At 49.9% G+C, this 12,844-nt stretch overlaps 1 pseudogene; it reads left to right on the top strand.

Annotated features, from left to right (window-relative positions):
* Positions 1 to 5,424: 5,424 nt before the first annotated feature.
* On the top strand, positions 5,425 to 6,246 carry LOC140425692 (pre-mRNA-splicing factor SPF27 pseudogene; annotated as a pseudogene).
* The last annotated feature ends 6,598 nt before the right edge of the window (positions 6,247 to 12,844 follow it).

Here is a 12,844-nt window from a genome sequence, read left to right as displayed (position 1 = left end):
CCCCCCCAATTCCCAATGCACTATGGGAACCCCCCGCTCCCCCATACCCCCCAGTACACGGGCAAGGCACCCCCGGCCCAATCACGCCCGCGCAAAAAACGCCAGCTGAGCACCTTGGCAGTGCCAACCTAGTACAATGGCAGCGCTGACCCCCTAATCCTTGCCACCCTACCTGCCCGCACAAACAGCAGAACCATTTATCCACCCCCATAAAAAATGATTTTGACAAAAAGATGGGTAAGCATGGAAATAAAAATATAAACCGCAACATCTTAACCCCCTGCACCTGATCTGCCAACCATAGGGGAAGATTGTCCCACCTCAAAACATCTGCCCTAACCTGCCCACCAGAATTGTAAAGTTCAGCTTATGGAGCCGGGCCCAGTCCGGAGCCACATGCATTCCCAAATACCCAAAGTGAGATATTGCCACCCAAAATTGCAACCCCCGCCCCCCCCCCCCCCCTCCCCCACCACAACTCCCACCCCTGGAGAAGACACCACAAAACTCTCATTTTCCCCAAATTTAACTTACAGCCTGAAAGAGCCCCAAATCGCCTCAGCAGAACATAAGAACTAGGAGCAGGAGTAGGCCACCTGGCCCCTCGAGCCTGCTCCACCATTCAATCCGATCATGGCTGATCTTTTTGTGGACTCAGCTCCACTTACCCGCCCGCTCACTGTAAACTTTTATTCCTTTACTGTTCAAAAATCTATCAACCTTTGCCTTAAAAACATTTAATGAAGGAGCCTCAACTGCTTCACTGGGAATTCCACAGATTTACAACCCTGTGGGTGAAGAAGTTCCTCCTCAACTCAGTCCTAAATCTACCTCCCCTTATTTTGAGGCTATGCCCCCCAGTTCTGCTTTCACCCGCCAGTGGAAACAACCTCCCCGCATCTATCCTATTTATTCTCTTCATAATTTTATAAGTTTCTATAAGATCCCCCCCTCATTCTTCTAAATTCCAATGAGTATAGTCCCGGTCTACTTAGTCTCTCCTCATAGGCTAATCCTCTCAACTCTGGAATCAACTTAGTGAATGTCCTCTGCACCCCCTCCAGTGCCAGAAAGTCCTTTCTCAAGTAAGAAGACCAAAACAGCTCGCAGTCCTCCATGTGTGACCTCACCAGCACCCTATACAGCTGCAACATAACCTCCCTGCTTTTAAACTGCATCCCTCTCACAATGAAGGACAAAATTGATTTGCCTTCTTAATTACCTGCCGCACCTGCAAACCAACGTTTTGTGATTCATGCACAAGGGCACCCAGGTCCCTCTGTACAACAGTAAACTGCAATTATTTTACCATTTAAATAATTGTCCATTTTGCTGTTATTACTAAAATGGCCGACTTCACATTTACCAACATTGAACTCCATCTGTCAGACCCTGGCCCACTCAACTAAACTAACTATATCCCTCTGCAGACTTTCAGTGTCCTCTGCACACTTGGTCCTACCACTTATTTTAGTGTCATCTGCGAACTTTGACACATTACACTTGGTCCCTAACTCCAGATCATCTATGTAAATTGTGAACAATTGCGGACCCGACACTGATTCCTGACGCACATCACTAGCTACTGATTGCCAACCAGAAAAACACCCATTTATCCCCACTCTTTGCTTTCTGTTAGTTACCCAATCCCCATATTCATGCTAATATATTACCTGTAACCTGTGCACCTTTAGCTTATGCAGCAGCCTTTTGTGCGGCACCTTGTCAAATGCCTTCTGGAAATCCTATTCACCACATCCACCGGTTCCCTGTTGTCTTCCGTGCTCGTAATGTCCTCAAAGAATTCCGGTAAATTGGTGAAACATGACCTGCCTTTCATGAACCCATGCTGCGCCTGCCCAATGGGCCAATTTCTATCCAGATGTCTCACTATTTGTTCTTTAGCGACAGATTCAAGCTTTTCCTCACTACTGAAGTTAAGCTAAGCGGCCTATAGTTACCCGCCTTTTGTCAACCTCCTTTCTTAAACAGTGGTGTCACATTTGCTGTTTTCCAATCTACCGGAACCGTCCCAGAGTCCAGAGAGCGGTGGGGGCAGAGTCCTTGTGTATATTTAAGGCTGAGATAGATTGTTAATCAAGGATTACGGGGGAAAGGGCAGGAAAGCGGGCCTGAGGAATGCTGGATCAGCCATGATCCTATTGAATGACAGAGCAGGCTTGAGGGGCAGAACGGCCTCCTCCTGTTCCTATTTCTTATGGCCTTATGATTGGTCCCAATGCAGCACCTCCCCGCACCCCCTCCACAAGGCCGTCTGTCACTTTTTCTTTAGTTTTGCTTTCCCTAAGCCTTTGTTCCCCTCTTAACACCTTTGTGCCACTATCAGCATTTATTCAGCCCTTAATGCTACCATTAACACTCCCCCTGTCTTGTGTCCATGGCATCTTTGTCAGAGTGCCGGAGAATTCGGCAACCGGCGGGGCCGGGATTCACGCCAGCCCCCGGCGATTCTCCGACCCGGCGGGGGGGGGGGGGTCGGAGAATCCCGCCCATGTTTCTGGAACATCCCTCTTCAATCACCTGAGGAAGGAGCAGTGCTCCGAAAGCTAGTGATATGAAACAAACCTGTTGGACTTTAACCTGGTGTTGTCAGACTTCTTACTGTATCCAGGAATTGATGATGAATCACCAGGACACTGCCTCAAGTAACCTCGGAGAGAATAATAATAGGAGAATTAAAAAATTATGGTCCTTTAAAAAAATTATTTGACAACCTTTATTTACCTCATTAAAAATTTTGGATATGGGGAGAAAAAAAAACTCTCATTGAAGAAGCGCCCAATCGGTTCATTTTTGGAGGGGGGGGGGTGCGGTGAGACACCATGAGCATGGCCATGGGGGGTAGAGACGTTGCCGTGAGGAAGTCTAAACCTCCAGGGATATGTTCAACCAGGGTTGGCCACCCTGACGATAGAAGGGGGGCAAAGAGAAGGGAGCCCAGGAAAGAGGGGATTGTTTCTTCTCAAAGATCTTTAATATGGCGCAATGAAAATAAACGTGAGCAAACAAACTGAAGCGGAACAAACACGTTGCCACTTTCAGAGCACCAAAGACAATTCCACGCTGAATGGAAACATGTATCACTTTGCTGTCCGCGTTAAATCTCATCTTCCCAAATTCGGCAGGCTTCCACACGAACTAGATTTTCCACATTCCGTCCGAACCCATTCAATTACGGATTGCCTCATCTACATTCCTTCTTGTTGCTCACCTGGTGTAAATATCAATGGTATGTTGGAGCAAAGCATTTTTGGGTTTTTTCTTAAACGACGGATGTGCGGTAGATCACTGAGCTGTTTACCTGATCCCAGCCAAGCAACACGCACATAGATATCTGATAAAGATGCTTTTTGTGCATAATGCCCCTTAACATCCCATTGGCGGCTGAATAAATCTTTCTCGGGACTACTGAAGAAAGCAGATTAGAGGCTTTTATTTTGCTTTCTGCTTGGGGGGGGGGTGACATTAGTGACCATGTCCCAAGTTGATTGCCGCCAGTTGGATGGAGTTTCCAAAACATAAGCTAAACTACACCTGCTGTGGCAACCAAAATCTGTGACTTGAACATATTCGGCATTTTTCAAATTCTTTCATGGGATGGGCGTGTCACTGGCAAGGCCTGCATTTGTTGACCCCCCCTAGTTGAGAGAGACGGTGGCACGGTGGTAATGTTAGTGGACCAGAGATCCAGACAAGTGCTTTGGGGGCATGGGTTCAAATACCCCCACGGGATTTAAATTCTATTAATTAAATCTGGAATTCTGAGCTGGTCTCAGGAATGGTGGTCATGGATATGGATTTGGGTTTACTGTCATGTGTACCAAGGTACAGTGAAAGGTATTGTTCTGCGTACAGTCCAGGCAGATCGTTCCATTCATGAAAAACATAGGACATGAATACGCAATGTGAATACACAGACGCAGACATCGGGTGAAGCATAAAGGAGTGTAGTATTACCCAGTAGAGAAGACGTGTGGAGAGATCAGTTCAGTCCATAAGAGGGTCATTCAGGAGTCTGGTAACAGCGGGGAAGAAGCTGTTTTTGAACCGAGTAAGAAGTCTTAACAACACCAGGTTAAAGTCCAACAGGTTTGTTTCAAACCACTAGCTTTCGGAGCGCTGCTCCTTCCTCAGGTGAATGAAGAGGTAGGTTCCAGAAACATATACATAGACAAAGATGCACAATGATACTTTGAATGCGAGCATTTGCAGGTAATTAAGTCTTTAATTACCAGAGATCCAGAGATAGGGGTAACCCCAGGTTAAAGAAATGCAAATTGTCTCAAGCCAGGACAGTTGGTAGGATTTCGCAAGCCCAGGCCAGATGGTGGGGGGGTGAATGTAATGTGACATGAATCCAAGGTCCCGGTTGAGGCCGTACTCATGTGTGCGGAACTTGGCTATCGGTTTCTGATCGGCGATTCTGCGTTGTCGCGCGTCCTGAAGGCCGCCTTGGAGAACGCTTACCCGGAGATCAGAGGCTGAATGCCCTTGACTGCTGAACTGTTGCCCGACTGGAAGGGAACATTCCTGCCTGGCGATTGTCGCGCAATGTCCGTTCATTCGTTGTCGCAGCGTCTGCATGGTCTCGCCAATGTACCACGTTTCGGGACATCCTTTCCTGCAGCGTATGAGGTAGACAACGTTGGCAGAGTCGCACGAGTATGTACCGCGTACCTGGTGGGTGGTGTTATCACGTATAATGGTGGTATCCATGTCGATGATCTGGCACGTCTTTCAGAGATTGCCATGGCAGGGTTGTGTGGTATCGTGGTCACTGTTCGGAAGGCTGGGTAGTTTGCTGCAAACAATGGTTTGTTTGAGGTTGCGCGGTTGTTTGAAGGCAAGTAGTGGGGGTGTGGGGATGACCTTGGCAAGATGTTCGTCTTCATTGATGACGTGTTGAAGGCTGCAAAGAAAATGTCGTAGTTTCCCCGCTCCGGGGAAGTACTGGATGCCGAAGGGTACTCTGTCGGTTGTGTCCTGTGTTTGTCTTTGAGGAGGTCGGTGTGGTTTTTTGCGTGTTGGAATTGTCGATCTATGAGTCATCGATGTATCTGATGTATAACGTCGGTTGAAGGTCCTGTGCGGTGAGGAGGTCTTGTTCAAACTTGTGCATGAAGATGTTGGCATATTGAGGTGCGAACTTGGTCCCACATTGGCATTATACACCAGATACATCGATGACATTTTTTTCCTTTGGACCCACGGCGAAGAATCACTGGGGATGCCCCCTCTCCCCACTGCTGTTTGCGCTGGCGATAGAGCTGCTGGCAATTGCTCTGAGGGCCTCAAGGGGCTGGAAGGGGCTGGTCCGGGAGGGGGGGGGGGGAGGGGGGGGATGTGGGGCACAGGGTCTCGCTGTATGCGGATGACCTACTGCTGTATGCCTCAGGGGGGAAGATGGCGGGCCCGCTGGCTGTGGCTGGCGATGCGGTGGTTGGTGCGCTGCCCTATTTCGACCAAGGCTACGATGCTCCGGGTGTCCGAAGAGGCGGCAGCTGCTCTGGTGGAGGAGGAGACCAGACGTTATCGACCCACAACAAATTACCTGAGCTATTTGCCTACACCTGACTATTCAGCATTTTAAACCGAGATTATGAGCGACTGGCAGCTCACCAACCAATGGAACTGCTCAGTATGAAAAGGTATGAACTGCCTGCCCCATCCTCAGGATAGAAGAACGATATCACTGCATGGCAGGAATCTGTGAACAACTCCATGGCGCAGCTAGAACATCAAGCAGTGAGAATCGAAAACCTGGAGCTGATGTCACAGCATGGCTCGAACGCATGGAAAGTCTATCATGGCAATCTGGTACAGATGATTGAAAAAGTCTCAGAAGGAACTTCAGAGGGCGCGGAAACAGATTCAAGACCTGAACGGGCCGAGGATAAATGACCAGCTCGCTGCTGGCAGTAAACTACGAGAAATGGAATCCAACTGGGTCGCGTTGGTCAGCAAGAACCATGAGATTGAGAGAGCAATTGTCCAGCTCGAAAGTGAAATAAACAAGATGAAACAAGCACGAGGGGGTGAGAACAAAGGAAACATTCGGCAGGACTTCTGAGGATGCAAAGGAAACAACCTACCCCGCCCTTTTGTTCCGAGAACATTGTCTCCATAAGTGGACTGCACTCCTGTTTGTATACTAGTTGCAATAGTGCAGGAAGGCTTTTCTGTTTCAGAAAATGTCAGTGTTGTATTCATAGTTGCATATTTACAAATAAAATGGTTAAAGTATGCCTCAGGGGAATTCGGCCGGTTTTCGGGGTATCAGTTCAAAATGGGGAAGAGCAAGATGTTTGTGGTCCAGACGAGAGATCAGGAGAGGCGACCGGGGGAACTGCCGTTCAGAGTGGTAGGGGACAGTTTCAGGTACCTGGGTATCCACATAGCGCGGGATTGGGACCGGCTACATAAATTTAACTTGGCCCGGCTGGTGGAGCAGATGAAGGAGGATTTCCGGAGAGGGGATGCGCTCCCATTGTCTCTGGCGGGCAGAGTTCAATCGGTAAAAATGACGGTCTTCCCGAGATTCCTATTCGTTTTCCAATGCCTCCCCATCTTCATCCCGCAGTCCGTTTTTAAGCGGATCAATAAGATTATATGGGCTTTGTGTGTGGGGGGGGGGGGCAAGTCCCTGCGGGTGAAGAGGGCAATGCTCGAGCGCAGTCGGGGGGATGGAGCCTTGGCGCTGCCGTATTTCAGCAGTAATTACTGGGCGGCTAACATAGCCATGGTGAGGCGGTGGCTGGTGGGGGGTGAGCCGGCGTGGGTGCGCATGGAGGCGGCTTCTTGTAAGGGCACAAGTGTGGGGGCGTTGGTAACGGCGCCTCTGCCGTTCCTGCCGGCGCGGTATTCCACCAGCCCCGTGGTGGTGGCGGCCCTGAGAGTCTGGGGCAGTGGAGGAGACATGTGGGATCAGTGGGAGCATCGGTCTGGTCCCCAACCTGCGATAATCACCGGTTTGCCCCTGGGAGGATGGACGGGGGGTTCCGAATTTGGCGGCGAGCGGGGATTGAGAGGATGGGGGACTTGTTTATAGAGGGGAGCTTTCCGAGTATGAGGGCGCTGGAGGAGAATGCATTGGCGGAGGGGAATGAATTTCGATATCTGCAGGTACGGGACTTTCTGAGGAGCAGGTACCAACCTGCCCACTCCTGCCGCTGAGGGGGATTCAGGATAGGGTGGTTTCTGGAGGATGGATAGGAGAGGGGAGCGTCTCGGACATATATAAAGAGCGTATGGGTTTGGAGGAGACCCAGACCGAGAAGCTGAAGCAAAAGTGGGAGGAGGAGCTGGGGGGAGAGATAGAGGAGGGCCTCTGGGCGGACGCGTTGAGTAGAGTCAACGTGACCGCAACATGTGGCAGGCTCAGCCTGATCCAATTTAAGGTTGTTCACCGGGCTCACATGACAGTGGCCTGGATGAGCAGATTCTTTGAGGTGGAGGATAGGTGTGCGAAGTGTGCGGGGGGGGGGCCAGCGAACCATGTCCACATGTTTTGGACATGTCCAAAACTGAGGGGATTTTGGCAGGGGTTTGCAGATGTCATGTCGACGGTGTTAAAAACAAGGGTGGCGATGAGTCCAGAGGTGGCGAATTTGGGGTGTCGCAGGATCCGGGAATCCAGGAGGAGAAAGAGGCGGACGTTCTGGCCTTTGCTTCCCTGGTAGCCCGGAGGCGGATATTACTAGCATGGAGGGACTCGAAGTCCCCGAAATCGGAGACCTGGCTTTCAGACATGGCTAGCTTCCTCTGCCTGGAGAAAATTAAGTTCGCCATGAGAGGGTCTCTGTCGGGGTTCGCCCGGAGGTGGCAACCATTCGTTGACTTCTTCGCAGAGAATTAATCGTCAGCAGAAGGTTGGGGGGGGTGGGGGGGGGGGTTAGGTTAGCATAGATTAGGGGGGTAAACAATGGTAGGACCTGTGGGAGTGGGAAGCGGTATTTGCACTATGTTAATATTTTCCTTGTTATGTACATTGTTGATTTTGTTGCTGTTACAATGCCAAAGAAATACCTCAATAAAATGTTTATTAAAAAAAAAAGAACACCACCCACCAGGTACGCGGTGCATACTCGTGCGACTCGGCCAACGTGGTCTACCTCATACGCTGCAGGAAAGGATGTCCCGAAGCGTGGTACATTGGCGAGACCATGCAGACGCTGCGACAACGGGTGAACGGACTTCGCGCAACAATCGCCAGGCAGGAATGTTCCCTTCCAGTCGGGGAACACCTCAGCAGTCAAGGGCATTCAGCTTCTGATCTCCGGGTAAGCGTTCTCCAAGGCGGCCTTCAGGACCCGCGACAACGCAGAATCGCCGAGCAGAAACTTATAGCCAAGTTCCGCACACATGAGTGCGGCCTCAACCGGGACCTTGGAGTCATGTCGCGTTACATTCATCCCCCACCATCTGGCCTGCGAAATCCTACCAACTGTCCTGGCTTGAGACAATTCACACCTCTTTAACCTGGGGTTACCCCTATCTCTGGATCTGTAAAGACTTAATTACCTGCAAATGCTCGCATTCAAAGTATCATCTTGCATCTTTGACTTTGTCTATATATATGTTTCTGGAACATACCTCATCATTCACCTGAGGAAGGAGGAATGCTCCAAAAGCTAGTGATTTGAAACAAACCTGACTTTAAACTGGTGTTGCAAGACTTTTTACTGTGCTCACCCTTGTCCAACGCCGGCATCTACACATCATAGTTTTTGAACCTGTTAGTGCGTGTTCTCAGACTTTTGTATCTCCTGCCCGATGGAAGAAGTTGGAAGAGTGAGTAAGCCGGGTGGGAGGGGTCTTTGATTATGCTGCCCGCTTTCCCCCGGCAGCGGGAGGTGTAGATGGAGTCAATGGATGGGAGGCAGGTTCGTGTGATGGACTGGGCGGTGTTCACGACTCTCTGAAATTTCTTCCAGTCTTCGGCCGAGCAGTTACCATACCAGGCTCTGATGCAGCCCATTGGATGCTTTCTATGGTGCATTTGTAAAAATTAGTAAGCGTCAATGTGGACATGCCGAATTTCCTTAGTTTCCTGAGGAAGTATAGGCGCTGTTGTGCTTTCTTGGTTGTAGCGTCGACGTGGGTGGACAAAGACAGATTGTTGATGATGTGTACACCTAGGAATTTGAAGCTGTTAGCAATCTCCACCTTGGCTCCGTTGATGCTGACAGGGGTGTGTACAGTACTTTGCTTCCTGAAGTCAATGACCAGCCCTTTAGTTTTGCTGACGTTGAGGGAGAGATTGTTGTCATTGCACCACACCACTAAGCTCTCTATCTCCCTCCTGTACTCTGACTCATTGTTGTTCGAGATCCGATCCACTACGGTCATGCCATCAGCAAACTTGTAGATGGAGTTGGAGCCAAATCATGCCACACAGTCGTGTGTGTATGGGGAGTATAGTAGGGGGCTAAGTACGCAGCCTTGCGGGGCCACAGTGTTGAGGACTATCGTCCTTATGAAACCATCATTGACTTTTGCACAAAACCCATCTGGTTCACGAATGCCCTTTCCACCCCAGCTAATCTGGCTGACAATGTGCCATGTGGTTGATTCTTTTTTAAGGGGCAATTTATTTTGGCCAATCCACCTACCCTGCACACCTTTGGGTTGTGGGAGTGAGAACCACGCAGACACGGGAAGTATGTGTAAGCTCCCCCACGGACAGTGACCAGGAGCCAGGATCGTACCCGGGTCCTCGGCTCCGTGAGGCAGCAGTGCTAACCACTGCGCCCCTGTTGCAGTTAGGGATGGGCAACAAACGCTGGCCTTGCCAAGGATGCCCACATCGCCTGAAGGAATGGAAAAACTGCCCTTGAAAAGGTGGGGGGGGGTGATGCACCTTCTCGAACTGCTGTCGCCCATCTGGTTAGGTGCGCTTGACAGGATTTCACGCAGCCTGAATCTTTTGCATGCAAGAAACCCACAACGCGGAATGGCCCACATTGTGGACATTGGAATGCAAATCTCACCAGGATAATACAGAACAATTTACAGTGTAAATGGAGACGTGCGGATTGCCTTGAGGCTGGCACATATTTCAAGGAAGGATTAGAGGGAGCTCTGAGTGTGCTATTCATGACCTGGGAAGGGTTTTCCACGTGCAAAGGATGCCAAAAATGGGAACAGTCATAACCATTGCCACCAGCAGGAATGCCTTCAACAGCCGGGAGAATGGAATTAGTAATTTCATAGAATTTACAGTGCAGAAGGAGGCCATTCGGCCCATCGAGTCTGCACCGGCTCTTGGAAAGAGCACCCTACCCAAGGTCAACACCTCCACCCTATCCCCATAACCCAGTAACCCCACCCAACACTAAGGGCAATTTTGGACACTAAGGGCAATTTATCATGGCCAGACCAGCTAACCTGCACATCTTTGGACTGTGGGAGGAAACCGGAGCACCCAGAGGAAACCCACGCACACACGGGGAGGATGTGCAGTCTCCGCACAGACAGTGACCCAAGCCGGAATCGAACCTGGGACCCTGGAGCTGTGAAGCAATTGTGCTATCCACTATGCTACCATGCTGCGGTGCTGCTATGAAAGCATAAGATTATGCTTTCAAAAAAATGAAATTGGTCAAACTGCCTCCAGGTTGGTGCAGACATTGTGTCAAAGGCCCCCTAATTGCATTCTTTAAGAGGGCTTTGAAATCTTCATTCCAGCCAGTTCCTCGCGATCAAGGGGTGACTTTATTCCACTGGATTCTGAGATGGCTGATAAATGCAATGTGCGATCTACAGACTCCGCCACATGGACGGCAGATGATGCTTGGCCGAGTCGATGAATTGTTTGGATGTTTGCATGCTCTCTCCAATTCCTCGGTTTCACCTCTGTTTCTTCCTGATGAAGTGTCGCAATGTGAACAGTGCCTCCTCCATTTTGGTTGGTCGCACCCAAGACTCCCATGAATTGCAGGAATATTTGACTTCTTCGTGGATGCTTTGAGGACATTCCTGAAGCGTTTCCCACTGCTCTCTGGGGAGTCCTCCTGCCGTGAGTGAGTTCGGAGTACAGCAGTTACTTTTGGAGTCTCGTGACTGACATGTGCTGCACATAGTGCGGATTTTTATAAGACCATAAGACATAAGAATTAGGCCACTCGGCCCATCGAGCCTGCTCCGCCATTCAATCATGGCTGATATTTTCTCATCCCCATTCTCCTGCCTTCTCCCCATAGCCCCTGAACCCCTTATTAATCAAGAACCTATCTATCTCTGTCTTAAAGACACTCAGTGATTTGGCCTCCACAGCCTTCTGCGGCAAAGAGTTCCACAGATTCACTGCCCTCTAGTCGAAGAAATTCCTCCTCACCTCTGTTTTAAAGGATTGTCCCTTTAGTCTGAGATTGTGTCCTCTGCTTCTAATTTTTCCTATTAGTCGAAACATCCTAGCACCATTCGCAACTCCTCAGAGACTGACGCAGTCCATGTCCAAGTGCAGCAAGACCTGGACAATATTCAGACATACCACACAAGTGCCAGGCAATGGCCATCTCCAACAAAAGAAAATCCAACTGTAACATCCCGCACGGAAATATGGGGTGGGAATGCCCGCCTTCCCAGTGCTCCTTGCGCAGTATGAGCTTCCCCACTAGGGGCGGGGTATCTCCAGTGTGTAGAAGGTCGGCCAGTAAGGAACCGAGCAGAGAGAAATACCCGAAAGGCGTATACCTGGAAGTGGGCATATCTCCTTTGTTAATAAAAAACTTTGTTCTTGTGGACTCCCTGTGTCCTTATTAAAGTGGCGATGAGGACTAAACTGATTTGCTGTTGATGCTGCAACCTATTCAGCTGAGCCATATCTTCGATTTTCTGGACCCAGGTTTGGATATCTTTAATTTCCATGCTTCTGTACTTGCCAAGGAGCATTTGGCAGCGGTGTTGAAGACTGGAACCAATATGCTGACCAAATGCGTTATTTCTTCCGGGCCGACAAGGCGGCATGTGGCACAGTGGATAGCACTGGGACTGCGGCGCTGAGGACCCGGGGTTCGAATCCCGGCCCTGGGTCACTGTCCGTGTGGAGTTTGCACATTCTCCCCGTGCCTGCGTGGGTTTCACCCCCACAACCCAAAGATGTGCCGGTTAGGTGGATTGGCCACGCTAAATTGCCCCTTCATTGGAAAAAAAAATAATTGGGTACTCTAAATTTATAATAAATTAAAACAATGTCACGGAGAACGAGTGCCAGACGGTCATACTGTTGACCTCATCCGTTCAGGGCCATCCGGAGACTCACATACCCGGTGGTACCGGATACACCAACATTCAACCAGCTCGTGGCGCAACATTTTATTTTTTAAATTTAGATTACCCAATTATTTTTTCCAATTAAGGGGCAATTTAGCGTGGCCAATCCACCTATCCTGCACATCTTTGGGTTGTGGGGGCGAAACCCACGCAGACACGGGGAGAATGTGCAAACTCCACATGGGCAGTGACCCGGAGCCAGGATCGAACCCGGGACCTCAGTGCCGTGAGGCAGCTGCGCTAACCACTAGGCCACCGTGCTGCCCTGCGGCCCAGCATTTTAACCCGACTCTGTCGATCATCGTTCATAAATATTGGTTTAATAGGGCGGAAAGGCCCACCTGTGAGTCCGTCACTGGGTTTGTTTCTCGGCTGTGGGAAGTCGCCGTGCTTTGTGAAAATGGCACTGTTCTGTTCGATATGCTCTGCGACCGCTTGGTTCGTGGTATTAATAACATGACAACTCAGAAGAAGCTTCTGGGTGACGTCTCCCAGATTTTTCAGCACGTGTTGCAGCTCTCCTTACTCCATGAAAGTGCGCAACGTGGCG

The sequence above is a fragment of the Scyliorhinus torazame genome, chromosome 6 (genome assembly GCF_047496885.1).
Source record: "Scyliorhinus torazame isolate Kashiwa2021f chromosome 6, sScyTor2.1, whole genome shotgun sequence".
NCBI lineage: Eukaryota > Metazoa > Chordata > Chondrichthyes > Carcharhiniformes > Scyliorhinidae > Scyliorhinus > Scyliorhinus torazame.
This window is presented reverse-complemented; position numbering and strand designations above follow the sequence as displayed.